We start from the raw sequence: 13274 nt of genomic DNA, 5'->3' as shown, positions 1-13274 counted from the left end.
CTGAGTGATGCCTTACTTGAAATACAGACTAGATCCATGAGAGAGAATATAGTACTTACAGGTATCCAAGGGCAAGAAGGAGAAGTTCCTGAATCTACAGTTAGAGAGTTTGTCCTTACAGCGCTTCAGATTCCACACGAAGCTATCGATACAATCCAACTTGAATGTGTCCACTTCGGACAGAGAGGGCAGAGGTATGAACGTCCAATCGTTGCCAAACTTTCTTTAAAGATAAAATGATGGGTATGCTGGCGTGAAGGACCAGTTTCCAAAGGACATTTCAGAACGGCATAAAGTTCTGTATCCAATTTTCAAGGAAAATAGGTTGAAAGGGAAACGCGTAGCTCTCGTGGATAAACTGTGTATTGATAACCAGTTGTTCAGAGACACAGACTACTCCATGGCTATTTTAAAAATGACTAAGTTCTCATAGAGGAGGCAAATAAGGAAATGCAATTCTAGCCCAGTTATGGATTGTAATAATACAACAGAAAAATATAGATATAACTAATTGGAACACAAAAGCAGTAATTCAACATTGTGGAGAAAAACACAGTAAACAGAAGGTGCAGTATGTGTGGATGGATGGTGTGGTGTGTGTTTTTTGGTGTTTGAGAAAGTATGGTGTTGAGTGAGAAAGGAAATGGTTGCATATCCCAGAACCAATGTATTTCTGTGAGCAGGGGTTGAGAGAGCTTTTGATGTTGTTCAGATGAGGGATATACATTATAAAATAATTATACGTTTTATTTATTGTCCTATGGTGGTGAAAGTGTTTTAAAATAAATGATATATATATATATATATATATATATATATTATTATATTTGTTTATTGTCCTATCATTGGGAACTACATTTTAATAATATATTATACATCTAAGACCATTTTATTTATGGTCCTATATTTGTGGAATGGTACACAACACGATACCCTAGACATTGCTTGACATCATGAATGACCCAGATACTAAGGAGAAGTCCCTTTCTGTTTTATGGGCCTGCTGGAAGCGGTCTGTATGCAGCCAAAATGCGGTTGGAGACCTAGAGCAGCACTGCCCCCTCAAGATTCTGAGCCTGCAGGGTTGGTCCTGCAAAGCCCCCTGATGGGAGAGCATAATATACAAGGAAATTCTCAAAGCTGCTAACGAGAACCTTGACGACCTTGTACCTAGCCGGTGGGGATTCTGGTGGGATGCCCCCACCCAGGCAGTGGCAGTGATGGCAACACTAGCTGCAGTTACCCATGGGGTTGGGGTCACACTCGGACATTCAGAGAGGGGGCATATTATTGTGGCCCTGGTGGCACAAAATCAAAGGTCTGACTGCATGGAGATGCTTGGGAATATGGTCACTACGGGGGACCATGTTGTGTGTGTTTCAGGGAATATGGTCACTACGGGGGACCGTGTTGTGTGTGTTTCAGGGAATATGGTCACTACGGGGGACCATGTTGTGTGTGTTTCAGGGAATATGGTCACTACGGGGGACCATGTTGTGTGTGTTTCAGGGAATATGGTCACTACAGGGGACCGTGTGTGTTTCAGGGAATATGGTCACTACGGGGGACCGTGTTGTGTGTGTTTCAGGGAATATGGTCACTACAGGGGACCGTGTTGTGTGTGTTTCAGGGAATATGGTCACTACGGGGGACCGTGTTGTGTGTGTTTCAGGGAATATGGTCACTACGGGGGACCGTGTTGTGTGTGTTTCAGGGAATATGGTCACTACAGGGGACCGTGTTGTGTGTGTTTCAGGGAATATGGTCACTACGGGGGACCATGTTGTGTGTGTTTCAGGTGAAGGGGGTATATCTGACCTCCATCATATAGGTTGTGACAATGGTTAATCAAGTCTCTCCATTTCTGCCCAGTTTTGCAGGCCTTCTCATACAGCTGTAACTGTATATACATTTGTAAATCAAGACCTTTCTTGAGTTGGGCTCTAGGATGGTGCAACTGTTGAGAATCTGAGTCTATGGTTGTTGTGGGGAAAAGGGGTTGAGTGTGTGTGTGTGTGTGTTTATTTATCCCACAACTGTTCCAAGGGAGTTAAAGATGTTTGGGACAATATAGGATGATTCACAATAATTATTTGCTAATATAATAATTGCTTGCCATAATGTAATTTTGGTCATGGCGAGACTGGTGAGAGGTAAAAATCCTTTGCATAAATTGCCTACATTACTACAAATATTAATAGCTAATAATGGAAAATAAGAAACAGGATTTAAAAATAATAATACAATAAATAAATAAAATATATATAACTGCTATATATAGTACAAATCGAGGTGAGGGCGATGGAAATGCATTTGGTGGTTGATCTGCTTCAGTTAACTTAGTGTGTGTAAACTTCTGACCCACTGGAATTGTGATACAGTGAATTATAAGTCTCTAAAAAAAGGTTGGAAATATTACTTGTGTCATGCACAAAGTAGATGTCCTAACCAACTTGCCAAAACTATAGTTTGTTAACAATAAATGTGTGGAGTGGTGACTGTGTGGAGAGACTCCAACCTAAGTGTATGTAAACTTCCGACTTCATCTGTGTATATATGTATATTTATGTGTGTGTGTGTAATATATAACATTATTTCACCTTTATTTAACCAGGTAGGCCTGTTGAGAAGAAAGTCTCATTTACAACTTCGACCTGGCCATGATAAAGCAAAGCAGTACAACACAAACCTAAACACCTCAAGAGTTACACATGGAATAAACAAATGTACAGTCAATAACACAATGGAAAGAATCTATATACAGTGTGTGCAAATGAGGTAAGATTAGGGGGGTAAGGCAATAAATAGGCCGTAGTGGCGAAGTAATTACAATATAGCAAGTAAACACTGGAGGGATAGATGTGCAGGGGCCTGTTGCACAAAAGTAGAATTAAGACATCCGGGATAAATGACTCAGCTGAGCTCAATGAAGCCAAAACATGTGCGTCCAGGCTTAATTGGTTGCACAAAGACCAAGCCAGGATGAGCAGACACGGATTCATTAAACCAGGTGAAACCAATCCTGGATAGGTGCGCGCTCACGGCTCACTCAAATAGACCCCGCCACAGATCACAGATTAACTGATTTACCATGGCAACTAGAGCCGCGTACTTTTCCCCGTCGGAAGCACAAATCCTCATGGAGGCATACGAGGAGGTAAAAGATATAATTAAGAAGAAAGGCAACACCGCCACAGTGATAAAGCAAAGAGAAAAAGCGTGGCAAAGTATTGCAGACCGCCTGAATGCGTAAGTAGTGCACAATTACACACTCACCGCTCCGCTGAAACATCACAATTACAATTCAAATATTTAATTCACATCTCCAAAAATGCAGTTGTACTGTAATTATGAAACGGTTAAATTTTTAATTGAAATGCACTGCAGATATGAGTGAAATTGTGTAAAGTAACTCCATCACACTGTATAAAGCTATGATAAATTTTTTGATATTTTTACTGAAAACAAGACAAAAATACCAAGTATTTTTTTGCAGTGTGACTCCATTAAATGTGTGTGTGTGTGTGTGTAGATTAAACATGAACGGGCCAAAACGAACATGGCAGCAGGTCAAAATCAAATACAAGAACATTCTGCAGAATGGTATGGTCCCTGACTAATATTTAACAAAGCACAAGCATATATTGTACCCAGAAGGTGCCTGCTCACACATTGTCTGTACTGTTTTAGCAGTGAAAAGAATACCCACAGACAAGGCACGGGTGGTGGGTCACCAAAGGCTGACCTTACCCCAGCAGAGGACATGGCCTTGGAGCTAAATAAAGGCAGGCCCGTCTTAGAGGGGATCCCTGGGGGGAAAGAGACGAGCATAGGTTCCTCCCAAGATGCCACCCGCTTCATTCAAGGTATGTCCTTCCATCTCTACATGGGATACAACCACATTCATATTGAATCAATTTGGACTGTCTGACTTTGGTTTACCTATTGCCTTGCAGTGCCTGGCAGCACTGTGTTCCTGTTAGAGCCACCAGCACAAGCACCAGACGATGCTGATCCAGTGAGTACTCCATCAAAGGCATACTGTAGGCCTGGCATGTCTTGTCTACTAGCTTCAATATGAATCCGATTAAATGTGATAGGGTGAAGGCCCCAGTGCAGCAGCAACAGCACATGATGGAGACGATGATGAGGAGGAGACCATCTCTCTGGATTCCAGAAGGCATGAGGTATCATGTTAAGACTGTGAAAGTACTATTTACTCTACAATGGTGAGGAGTCCTCATCAAAATCAAAAAATCTAATTTCTTTTACAGGACCCAGATGCTATACAGTGGGAAAACCAGCCTGGCAACATAGTGCGTATTAATAAAAGGACACCACATCCTGCCAAATTCCAGCTGCGCTAATTGTATTGTATTCACAGAGCTCACAAGCTATCAGAAAGTTGTATGGCAACCACCTCCGGCGCCAAATAGAACTGGCAGACATAGACATTCAGTACAAGAAGAAAAAGATGGAAAATCTTGCACTGGAGTCCGAAATAAAAAAGAGGACAATTAGGAAACTGGACCTTGAAATGAAAAAACTTGAGAGGGAGGTGAGATATGCCTTCAATGTACACTGTATGCTAACTGTAACACAAATGTATTAATCATTATTTTTCTTTCCTCCCCCAGCTCCAAGAAGATGACACAGCTCAAAATAAAAATTAGGTATATTCTCGTAAAGTCAAGTGAGCCATGACATATGAGCTCTTATTGTGAGCACACAGGACGGTGGCATCTTTCTAAGGTTTTTTTATTTTCCCAGCAATCAGTACAACCAAGTCATCGTTATAAGGCATCGCCCTCTTTTGCCCACCCCCAGCACCAGGTGTGGCCACTAGCCTATATGAAGGCCCAAAATTGTGTGTTCCTTTCTGCTCTGACAATGGCATGCCCATTCGTGCGAGATGTGGTGGATGAAGAAGCACTCGTGCTGAGGAGAGCCTTCAGGCGAGAAAGGGTCTTCAGGGACCGGTTGGACCCACTGGCCTTCCCTGATGACCATCTATATGAAAGATACAGGTTTTCTGCAGATGGCATCAGGTATCTATGCAGACTACTGTGTCCCAGGATTAAGCACCGCACTGCACGGAGCCATGCACTGAGTGTGGAGCAAATGGTTTGTGTGGCCTTGCGCTTTTTTGCTAGTGGAGCCTTCCTGTACTCAGTGGGGGATGCAGAACAGCTGAACAAGGCCACAATTTGCCGCACAATAAGGAGTGTGTGTCTGGCTATCAAAGCATTAGCAGATGTCTTCATCTCCTTCCCTGGCCACAGAAGACTCTGTGACATCAAAGAGGAGTTCTATGGGATTGCAGGTAAGAGGATCTACAAATTACAGGACAACTGTTAACACATAGTAGGATACTCATTACTTTGTGTGACAGGTTTCACCAATGTCATTGGTGCAGTGGACTGCACACACATAAGGATAAAAGCCCCCTCAGGTGCCCATGAGGCCGATTTTGTGAATAGGAAATCCTTTCACAGCATTAATGTTCAGGTGAACATAACTTTTTGATATTGTCCATTGACGAACACTCTGCATTGCCAGTGATGTGCATTGATTGGTGTAATATTCCTCATCTTATGAATTCAGATGGTCTGCAATGCTGACTGTGTGATCAGCAATGTTGTGGCAAAATGGCCTGGCTCAGTCCATGACTCCAGAATCTTTCGAGGCACTGATAGATTTCAGAGGCCCATCACAAGGTAAGCCACACAACCCCTATTTATAACCATCATGGCTGTGTCAAGAATATCACTGTGTTTATGAGGTAGTAATGATGAGATTTTGTGTTGACAGGTGAATTCTCTGGTGTGTTGCTGGGAGACAGGGGGTATGGCTGCCAGCCTTTTCTCCTGACACCTTTCACAGACCCCCAGGAAGCACAGCAGGCCTACAACCATGCCCATGCCAGGACCAGGGCCAGAGTTGAAATTACCTTTGGCCTCCTGAAGGCACGCTTTCACTGCCTTCACAAATTAAGGGTCAGCCCTGTTAGGGCATGTGATATTACTGTGGCTTGTGCTGTCCTCCACAATGTGGCCTGCCTGAGGAAGGAGAGGGCCCCCAGAGTGCCACCAGCCATGGACTGGGACAATCCGGCAATCTTCCCTGATGACGACAGTGGTCGGCTGCTGAGGGACCAATATGTGTTGAATTATTTTAGTTAGTATGTGTGCTTTCAATTTTGGTTAAATATGTCCTGCGGTGGCAGAGGAATTTGGGTTTTTTTGGGTTCGTTTTTTGACGAATTTGGCCTCTTATGATGTTTGTGCGGTATACTGTGTGTAATACAAGGCTGCAGGGAGGCTACTGCATCCATTCATTTGTCTGTTCAGTTGATGTGTATGGATTTGTCCTGCATTTATTTTAGTGTGCAGACATGCAGGGTGTGTTATATGTATGTATAATATGCTTGGATTCTGTGCTTTCCATCTTGTAGAGTCACTGTGACTTCAGTTTCGAAAGGAGCTGATGGTTTACCTGCTTTGTTTTGTCCTTATTCAATAAAGGAACATAATGTTACACATTGTGTTTTTATATTCATATGGAATGTGTATTTGTTTATATGACAGAGTACTAGGGCCACACTGAAGAAAAAGGATAAAGTCATACATTTATGAGGCTGGTTCTTTCTGCAGAAAAGCTACATATTGTTTTTACAGTTTTGATACTTATGACAATGTGATACTTAATATTCTGGCACATCAGCATGTCTTTGTTTATGAAACCATACTGAAGTACAATTTCACGAAATGCCCCACATCTGTCATTTTAACAACTGTCCTCCTTTAAAACAACTGGTTACAATATTATGACTTGTGTTTTTTTCCCCTCTGTGGCCCTAATATTCTATCATTTTATATATAGCCTTATAGTCTATGGGAAACTGTAAATTATCTAATGATAGCAACATCATCTAAAAAATCATTTTTTATCCAAAATCATTGAAATTAATGATCACAAACGTTTAAATAATAACAGTGGGTCTAGTTATATGTGATAACAATGTATAGTGAGCAGTGAAATAACTATTGGTTTCCATTTGTGGTGACTGCTGACTGACATTAGGGATGAGATTAAATAGATCCTGGAATTTAGCCTGGTCTGGAGCAGGCTAGCTCCACAGAATAAATCTCCATGGTAATTTATACCATAACATATCCTCCTGCCCCCTATCCATCTTTAGTGCAACCGGATTACGGATCAATTGAGCCAGGATCACCAAGATATCCTGGCTTAATCCCTTATCCTAGTTTTGTGCAACAGGCCCCAGAAGATGAATGTGCAAGTAGAGCTACTGAGGTGCAAAGGAGAAATAAACCAATATGGGGATGAGGTAGTTGGATCGGCTATTTACAGATGGGCTATGTACGGGTGCAATTATCTGTGAACTGCTCTGACAGATGATGCTTAAAGTTAATGAGAGCGATATGAGTCTCCAGCTTCAGTGAATTTTGCAATTCGTTCCAGTCATTGGCAGCAGAGAACTGGAAGGGAAAGCGGCCAAAGGAGGAACTGGCTTTGGGGGTGACCAGTGAAATATACCTGCTGGAGTGCGTGCTATGGGTGGGTGCTGCTATGGTGACCAGTGAGCTGAGATAAGGTAGGGCTTTACCAAGCAAAGACTTATAGATGACTTGGAGCCAGTGGGTCTGGCGATGAATATGAAGCGAGGGCCAGCCAACAAGAGCATACAGGTCACAGTGGTGGGTAGTATATGGGGCTTTGGTGCCAAAATAGATGGCACTGTGATAGACTGCATCCAATTTGCTGAGTAGAGTGTTGGAGGCTATTTTGTACACGACATCGCTTAAGTCGAGGATCGGTAGGATAGTCAGTTTTACAAGGGTATGTTTGGCAGCATGAGTGAAGGATGCTTTGTTGCGAAATAGGAAGCCGATTCTAGATTTTATTTTGGATTGGAGATGCTTAATGTGACTCTGGAAGGAACGTTTATAGTCTAGCTAGACACCTATGTATTTGTAGATATCCACATATTCTAAGTCAGGCAGGCAGGTGCGGGCAGCGATCGGTTGAAGTGCATGCTTTTAGTTTTCCTTGCATTTAAGAGCAGTTGGAGGCCACGGAAGGAGAGTTGTATGTTGTATGGCATTGAAGCTCATCTGGAGATTAGTTAACAAAGTGTCCAAAGAAGGGCCAGAAGTATACAGAATGGTGTTGTCTGCGTAGAGGTGGATCAGAGAATCACCAGCAGCAAGAGCGACATCATTGATGTATACAGAGAAAAGAGTGTGCCTGAGAATTGAACCCTATGGCACCCCCATAGAGACTGCCAGAGGTCCAGACAACAGGCCCTCCGATTTGGTCACTGAACTCTGTCTGAGAAGTAGTTGGTGAACCAGTAGAGGCAGTCATTTGAGAAACCAAGGCTGTTGAGTCTGCCAATAAGAATGTGGTGATTGACAGAGTTGAAAGCTTTGGCCAGGTCGATGAATACGGCTGTACGGTATTGTCTTTTGTCGATGGCGGTTATGATATCGTTTAGGACCTTGAGCATGGCTGAGGTGCACCCATGACCAGCTCGGAAACCAGATTGCATAGGGGAGAAGGTACGGTGGGATTCTAAATGGTCGGTGATCTGTTTGTTAACTTGGCTTTCGAAGGTCCAGATTGTCTAGCCCAGCTGATTTAAAGGGGTCCAGATTTTGCAACTCTTTCAGAACATCAGCTATCTGGATTTGAGGGAAAGAGAAATGGGGGAGGCTTGGACAAGTTGCTGTGGGGGGTGCATGGCTGTTGACCGGGGTAGGGGTAGCCAGGTGGAAAGCATGGCCAGCCGTAGAGAAATGCTTATTGAAATTCTCAATTATCGTGGATTTATCGGTGGTGACTGTTTCCTAGCCTCAGTGCAGTGGGCAACTGCTCTTATTCTCCATGGACTTTACAGTGTCCCAGAACCTTTTGGAGTTTGTGCTACAGGATGCAAATTTCCGTTTGAAAAAGCTAGCCTTTGCTTTCCTAACTGCCTGTGTATATTGGTTCCTAACTTCCCTGAAAAGTTGCATATTGCGGGGGCTATTCGATGCTAATGCAGTATGCCACATGATGTTTTTGTGCTGGTCAAGGGCAGTCAGGTCTGGAGAGAACCAAGGGCTATATCTGTTCCTGGTTCAACATTTTTTGAATGGGGCATGATTATTTAAGATGGTGAGGAAAGCACTTTTAAAGAATAACCAGGCATCCTCTACTGACAGAATGAGGTCAATATCCTTCCAGGATACACGGGCCAGGTTGATTAGAAAGGACTGCTTGCTGAAGTGTTTAGGGAGCTTTTGACATGGGTGGTCGTTTAACCGCAGACCCATTACGGACGCAGGCAATGAGGCAGTAATCACTGATATCCTGGTTGAAGACAGCAGAGGTGTATTTAGAGGGCAGGTTGGTCAGGATGTTATCTATTTGGGGTTGTACCTGGTAGGTTCATTGATAGTTTGTGTGAGATTGAGGGCATCTAGCTTAGATTGTAGGATGGCCGGGGTGTTAAGCATGTCCCAGTTTAGGTCACCTAACAGTACGAGCTCTGAAGATAGATGGGGGGCAATAAATTCACATATGGTGTCCAGGGCACAGCTGGGGGCTGAAGGTGTTCTATAACAATCGGCAACAGTGAGAGTCTTGTTTCTGGAAAAGTGCATTTTTAGAAGTGGAAGCTCAAATTGTTTGGGCACAGACCTGGATAGTATGACAGAACTCCGCAGGCTATCTCTGCAGTAGATTGCAACTCCGCCCCCTTTGGCAGTTCTATCTTGTCGGCAAATGTTATAGTTAGGGATGTACATTTCAGGATTTTTGGTGGCCTTCCTATGCCAGGATTCATGGCTAGAACATCCGGATTGGCAGAGTGTGCTAAAGCAGTGAGTAAAACAAACTTAGGGAGGAGGCTTCTAATGTTAACATGCATGAAACCAAGGTTTTTACCGTTACAGAAGTCAACAAATGAGAGTGCCTGGGGAATGGAAGGGGAGCTAGGCATTGCAGGGCCTGGATTAACCTCTACATCACCAGAGGAGGAGTAGGATAAGGGTACAGCTAAAGGCTAAAAGAACTGGTTGTCTGGTACGTTCGGAACTGAGAGTAAAAGGAGCAGGTTTCTGGACGCGGAAGAATAGATTCAAGGCATAATATACAGACAAGGGTATGGTAGGATGTGAATACAGTGGAGGTAAATCGAGGCATTGAGTGACGATGAGAGAGGTTTTGTCTCTGGAGACACCATTTAAACCAGGTGAGGTCACCTGGTTACCAGAACCAGTGTGGGAGGTGGAACAACAGGGCTAGCTAAGGCATATTGAGCAGGGCTGGAGGCTATACAGTGAAATAAGGCAATAATCACTAACTAAAACAGAAATGGACAAGGCATATTGACATTAGGGAGAGGCATGCATAGCTGAGTGATCATAGGGACCAGTCAGTAGCTAGGCGAGCTGGAGACATGGCGATTCAGACAGATAGCGGGCCGGGGCTAGCAGAAGGGCCTTAGGGGGACGTCGCGACGGAAGAGTCTGTTGTAGCCCCCTCGGACGGTTACGTCGGCAGACCAGTCTTGATGGATCGGCAGGTTTCCGTGTCGGCAGTAAAAGGGGTTCAGGTCAATTGGCAAAATAGGCATTGTAGCCCAAGGAGTGGCTGATGTACCTCTTCAGCTAGCCGGGAGATGGGCCTAGCACGAGGCTAGTTCCAGGTTAACTGATGCTTGCTTCGGGACAGAGACGATAGCCAGGAGTAGCCACTCGGATAGCAGTTATCTCGCTGCGATGATCCAAGTGAAAAGGTTCAGGGCTTGCGGTAGGAATCCAGAGATATGGAGATTTGGTGGAGAAAAAGCAGTCCGGTATGCTCTGGGTTGAATCGAGCTGTGCAGACTGCAGGAGTTGACCGGGCTAAGGTTAGCTGATGACCGCTAGCAGTGGCTAACTGACTACTAGCTGACTACTAGCTAGTAGCTAGTTAGCTGGCTAGCTTCTGTTGGGGGTTCCGGTTCTAAAGTATAGAAATACCACATTGGGTGAGGCGGGTTGCAGGAGACTATGTTGAAATTGAGGTTAAAAATATATACGAAGAAAAAAAAGATGAATACACGGGTCACAACAAGACAAAGACGTCTTTGTCTTGTTGTGACCTGTGTAAATATATTTTTATATATATATTATGTGTGTATGTTCCCTCACGACGCCAGGACAGCGGAGTCAATCACCACCTTCCGGAGACACCTGAAACCCCACCTCTTTAAGGAATACCTAGGATAGGATAAAGTAATCCCTCTCACCCCCCCCCCCCCCCCTTAAAATATTTAGATGCACTACTGTTCCACTGGATGTCATAAGGTGAATGCACCAATTTGTAAGTCGCTCTGGATAAGAGCGTCTGCTAAATGACTTAAATGTAAATGTATGTACAGTTGAAGACAGAAGTGTACAAACACTTATGTTGGAATCATTAAAACTCGTTTTTCAACCAATCCACAAATGTATTGTTAACAAACTATAGTTTTGGAAATTCGGTTAGGACATCTACTTTGTGCAAGACACAAGTAATTTTTCCAACAATTGTTTACAGCCAGATGATTTTACTTATAATTTATTGTATCACAATTCCAGTGGGTCAGAAGTTTACATACACTAAGCTGACTGCCTTTAAATGGCTTGGAAAATTCCAGAAAATGTCATGGCTTTAGAAGCTTCTGATAGGCTAATTGATATCATTTGAGTCAATTGGAGGTGTACCTGTGGATGTATTTCAAGGTTACTTCAAACTCAGTGCCTCTTTTCTTGGCATCATGGGAAAATCAAAAGAAATCAGCCAAGACCTCTGAAAAAAATTGTAGACTAGTCTGGTTCATCCTTGGGTGCAATTTCCAAACATCTGAAGGTACCACGTTCATCTGTACAAACAATAGTACGCAAGTATAAACACCATGGGACCACGCAGCCGTCATACCACTCAGGAAGGAGACGCATTCTGTCTCCTAGAGATGAATGTACTTTGGTGCGAAAAGTGAAAATCAATCCCAGAACAACAGCAAAGGACCTTGTGAAGATGCTGGAGGAAACAGGTACAAAAGTATCTATATCCACAGTAAAACGAGTCCTATATCGACTAAGCTGAAAGGCCGCTGCTCAGCAAGGAAGAAGCCACTGCTCCAAAACCACCATAAAAAAGCCAGACTACGGTTTTCAACTGCACATGGGGACAAAGAGTGTACTTTTTGGAGAAATGTCCTCTGGTTAGATGAAACAAAAGTAGAACTGTTTGGCCATAATGACCATCGTTATGTTAGGAGGAAAAAGGAGAGGCTTGCAAGCCGAAGAACACCATCCCAACCGTGAAGCACGGGGCGGCAGCATCATGTTGTGGGGGTGCTTGCTGCAGGAGGGACTGGTGCACTTCACAAAATAGATGGCGTCATGAGGAGGAAAATTATGTGGATATATTGAAGCAACATCTCAAGACATCAGTCAGGAATTTAAAGCTTGGTCGCATATGGGTCTTGCAAATGGACAATGACCCCAAGCATACTTCCAAAGTTGTGGAAAAATGGCTTAAAGACAACAAAGTCAAGGTATTGGAGTCGCCATCACAAAGCCCTGACCTCAATCTTATAGAAAATTTGTGGGCAGAACTGAAAAAGCGTGTGTTCAGAGCAAGGAGGCCTACAAACCTGACTCAGTTACACCAGCTCTGTCAGGAGGAATGGTCCAAAATTCATCGAACTTATTGTGGGAAGCTTGTGGAAGGCTACCTGAAAGGTTTGACCCAAGTTAAACAATTTAAAGGCAATGCTACCAAATACTAATTGAGTGTATGTAAACTTCTGACCCACTGTGAATGTGATGAAATAAATAAAAGCTGAAATAAATCATTCTCTCTACTGTTATTCTGACATTTCACATTCTTAAAATAAAGTGGTGATCCTAACTTTTAAGAACACATTCTTATTTTCAATGACGGCCTGGGAACAGTGGGTTAACTGCCTGTTCAGGGGCAGAACGACAGATTTGTACCTTGTCAGCTCGGGGGTTTGAACTTGCAACCTTCCGGTTACTAGTCCAACGCTCTAACCACTGACCTAAGGCTGCCGCCCCAACTGACCTAAGGCAGGGACTTTACTAGGATTAAATGTCAGGAATTGTGAAAATCTTAGTTTAAATATATTTGGCTATGGTGTATGTAAACTTCTGACTTCAACCTTGTGTGTTTTCCCCAAAAATGTATGGGTGTTGGAAATGATGCAGACAATT

At 43.4% G+C, this 13274-nt stretch overlaps 1 long non-coding RNA gene across 1 annotated transcript; it reads left to right on the top strand.

The window, feature by feature from the left end:
• The first annotated feature begins 986 nt into the window (after positions 1-986).
• On the top strand, positions 987-4774 carry LOC135573954 (uncharacterized). The gene is made up of 3 exons (XR_010465033.1): positions 987-3866; positions 3957-4018; positions 4101-4774. It is a non-coding gene; the product is annotated as an uncharacterized LOC135573954 (long non-coding RNA).
• Positions 4775-13274: the final 8500 nt, after the last annotated feature.

This window comes from Oncorhynchus nerka, linkage group LG11 (assembly GCF_034236695.1).
Source record: "Oncorhynchus nerka isolate Pitt River linkage group LG11, Oner_Uvic_2.0, whole genome shotgun sequence".
Classification (NCBI taxonomy): Eukaryota; Metazoa; Chordata; class Actinopteri; order Salmoniformes; family Salmonidae; genus Oncorhynchus; species Oncorhynchus nerka.
This window is presented reverse-complemented; position numbering and strand designations above follow the sequence as displayed.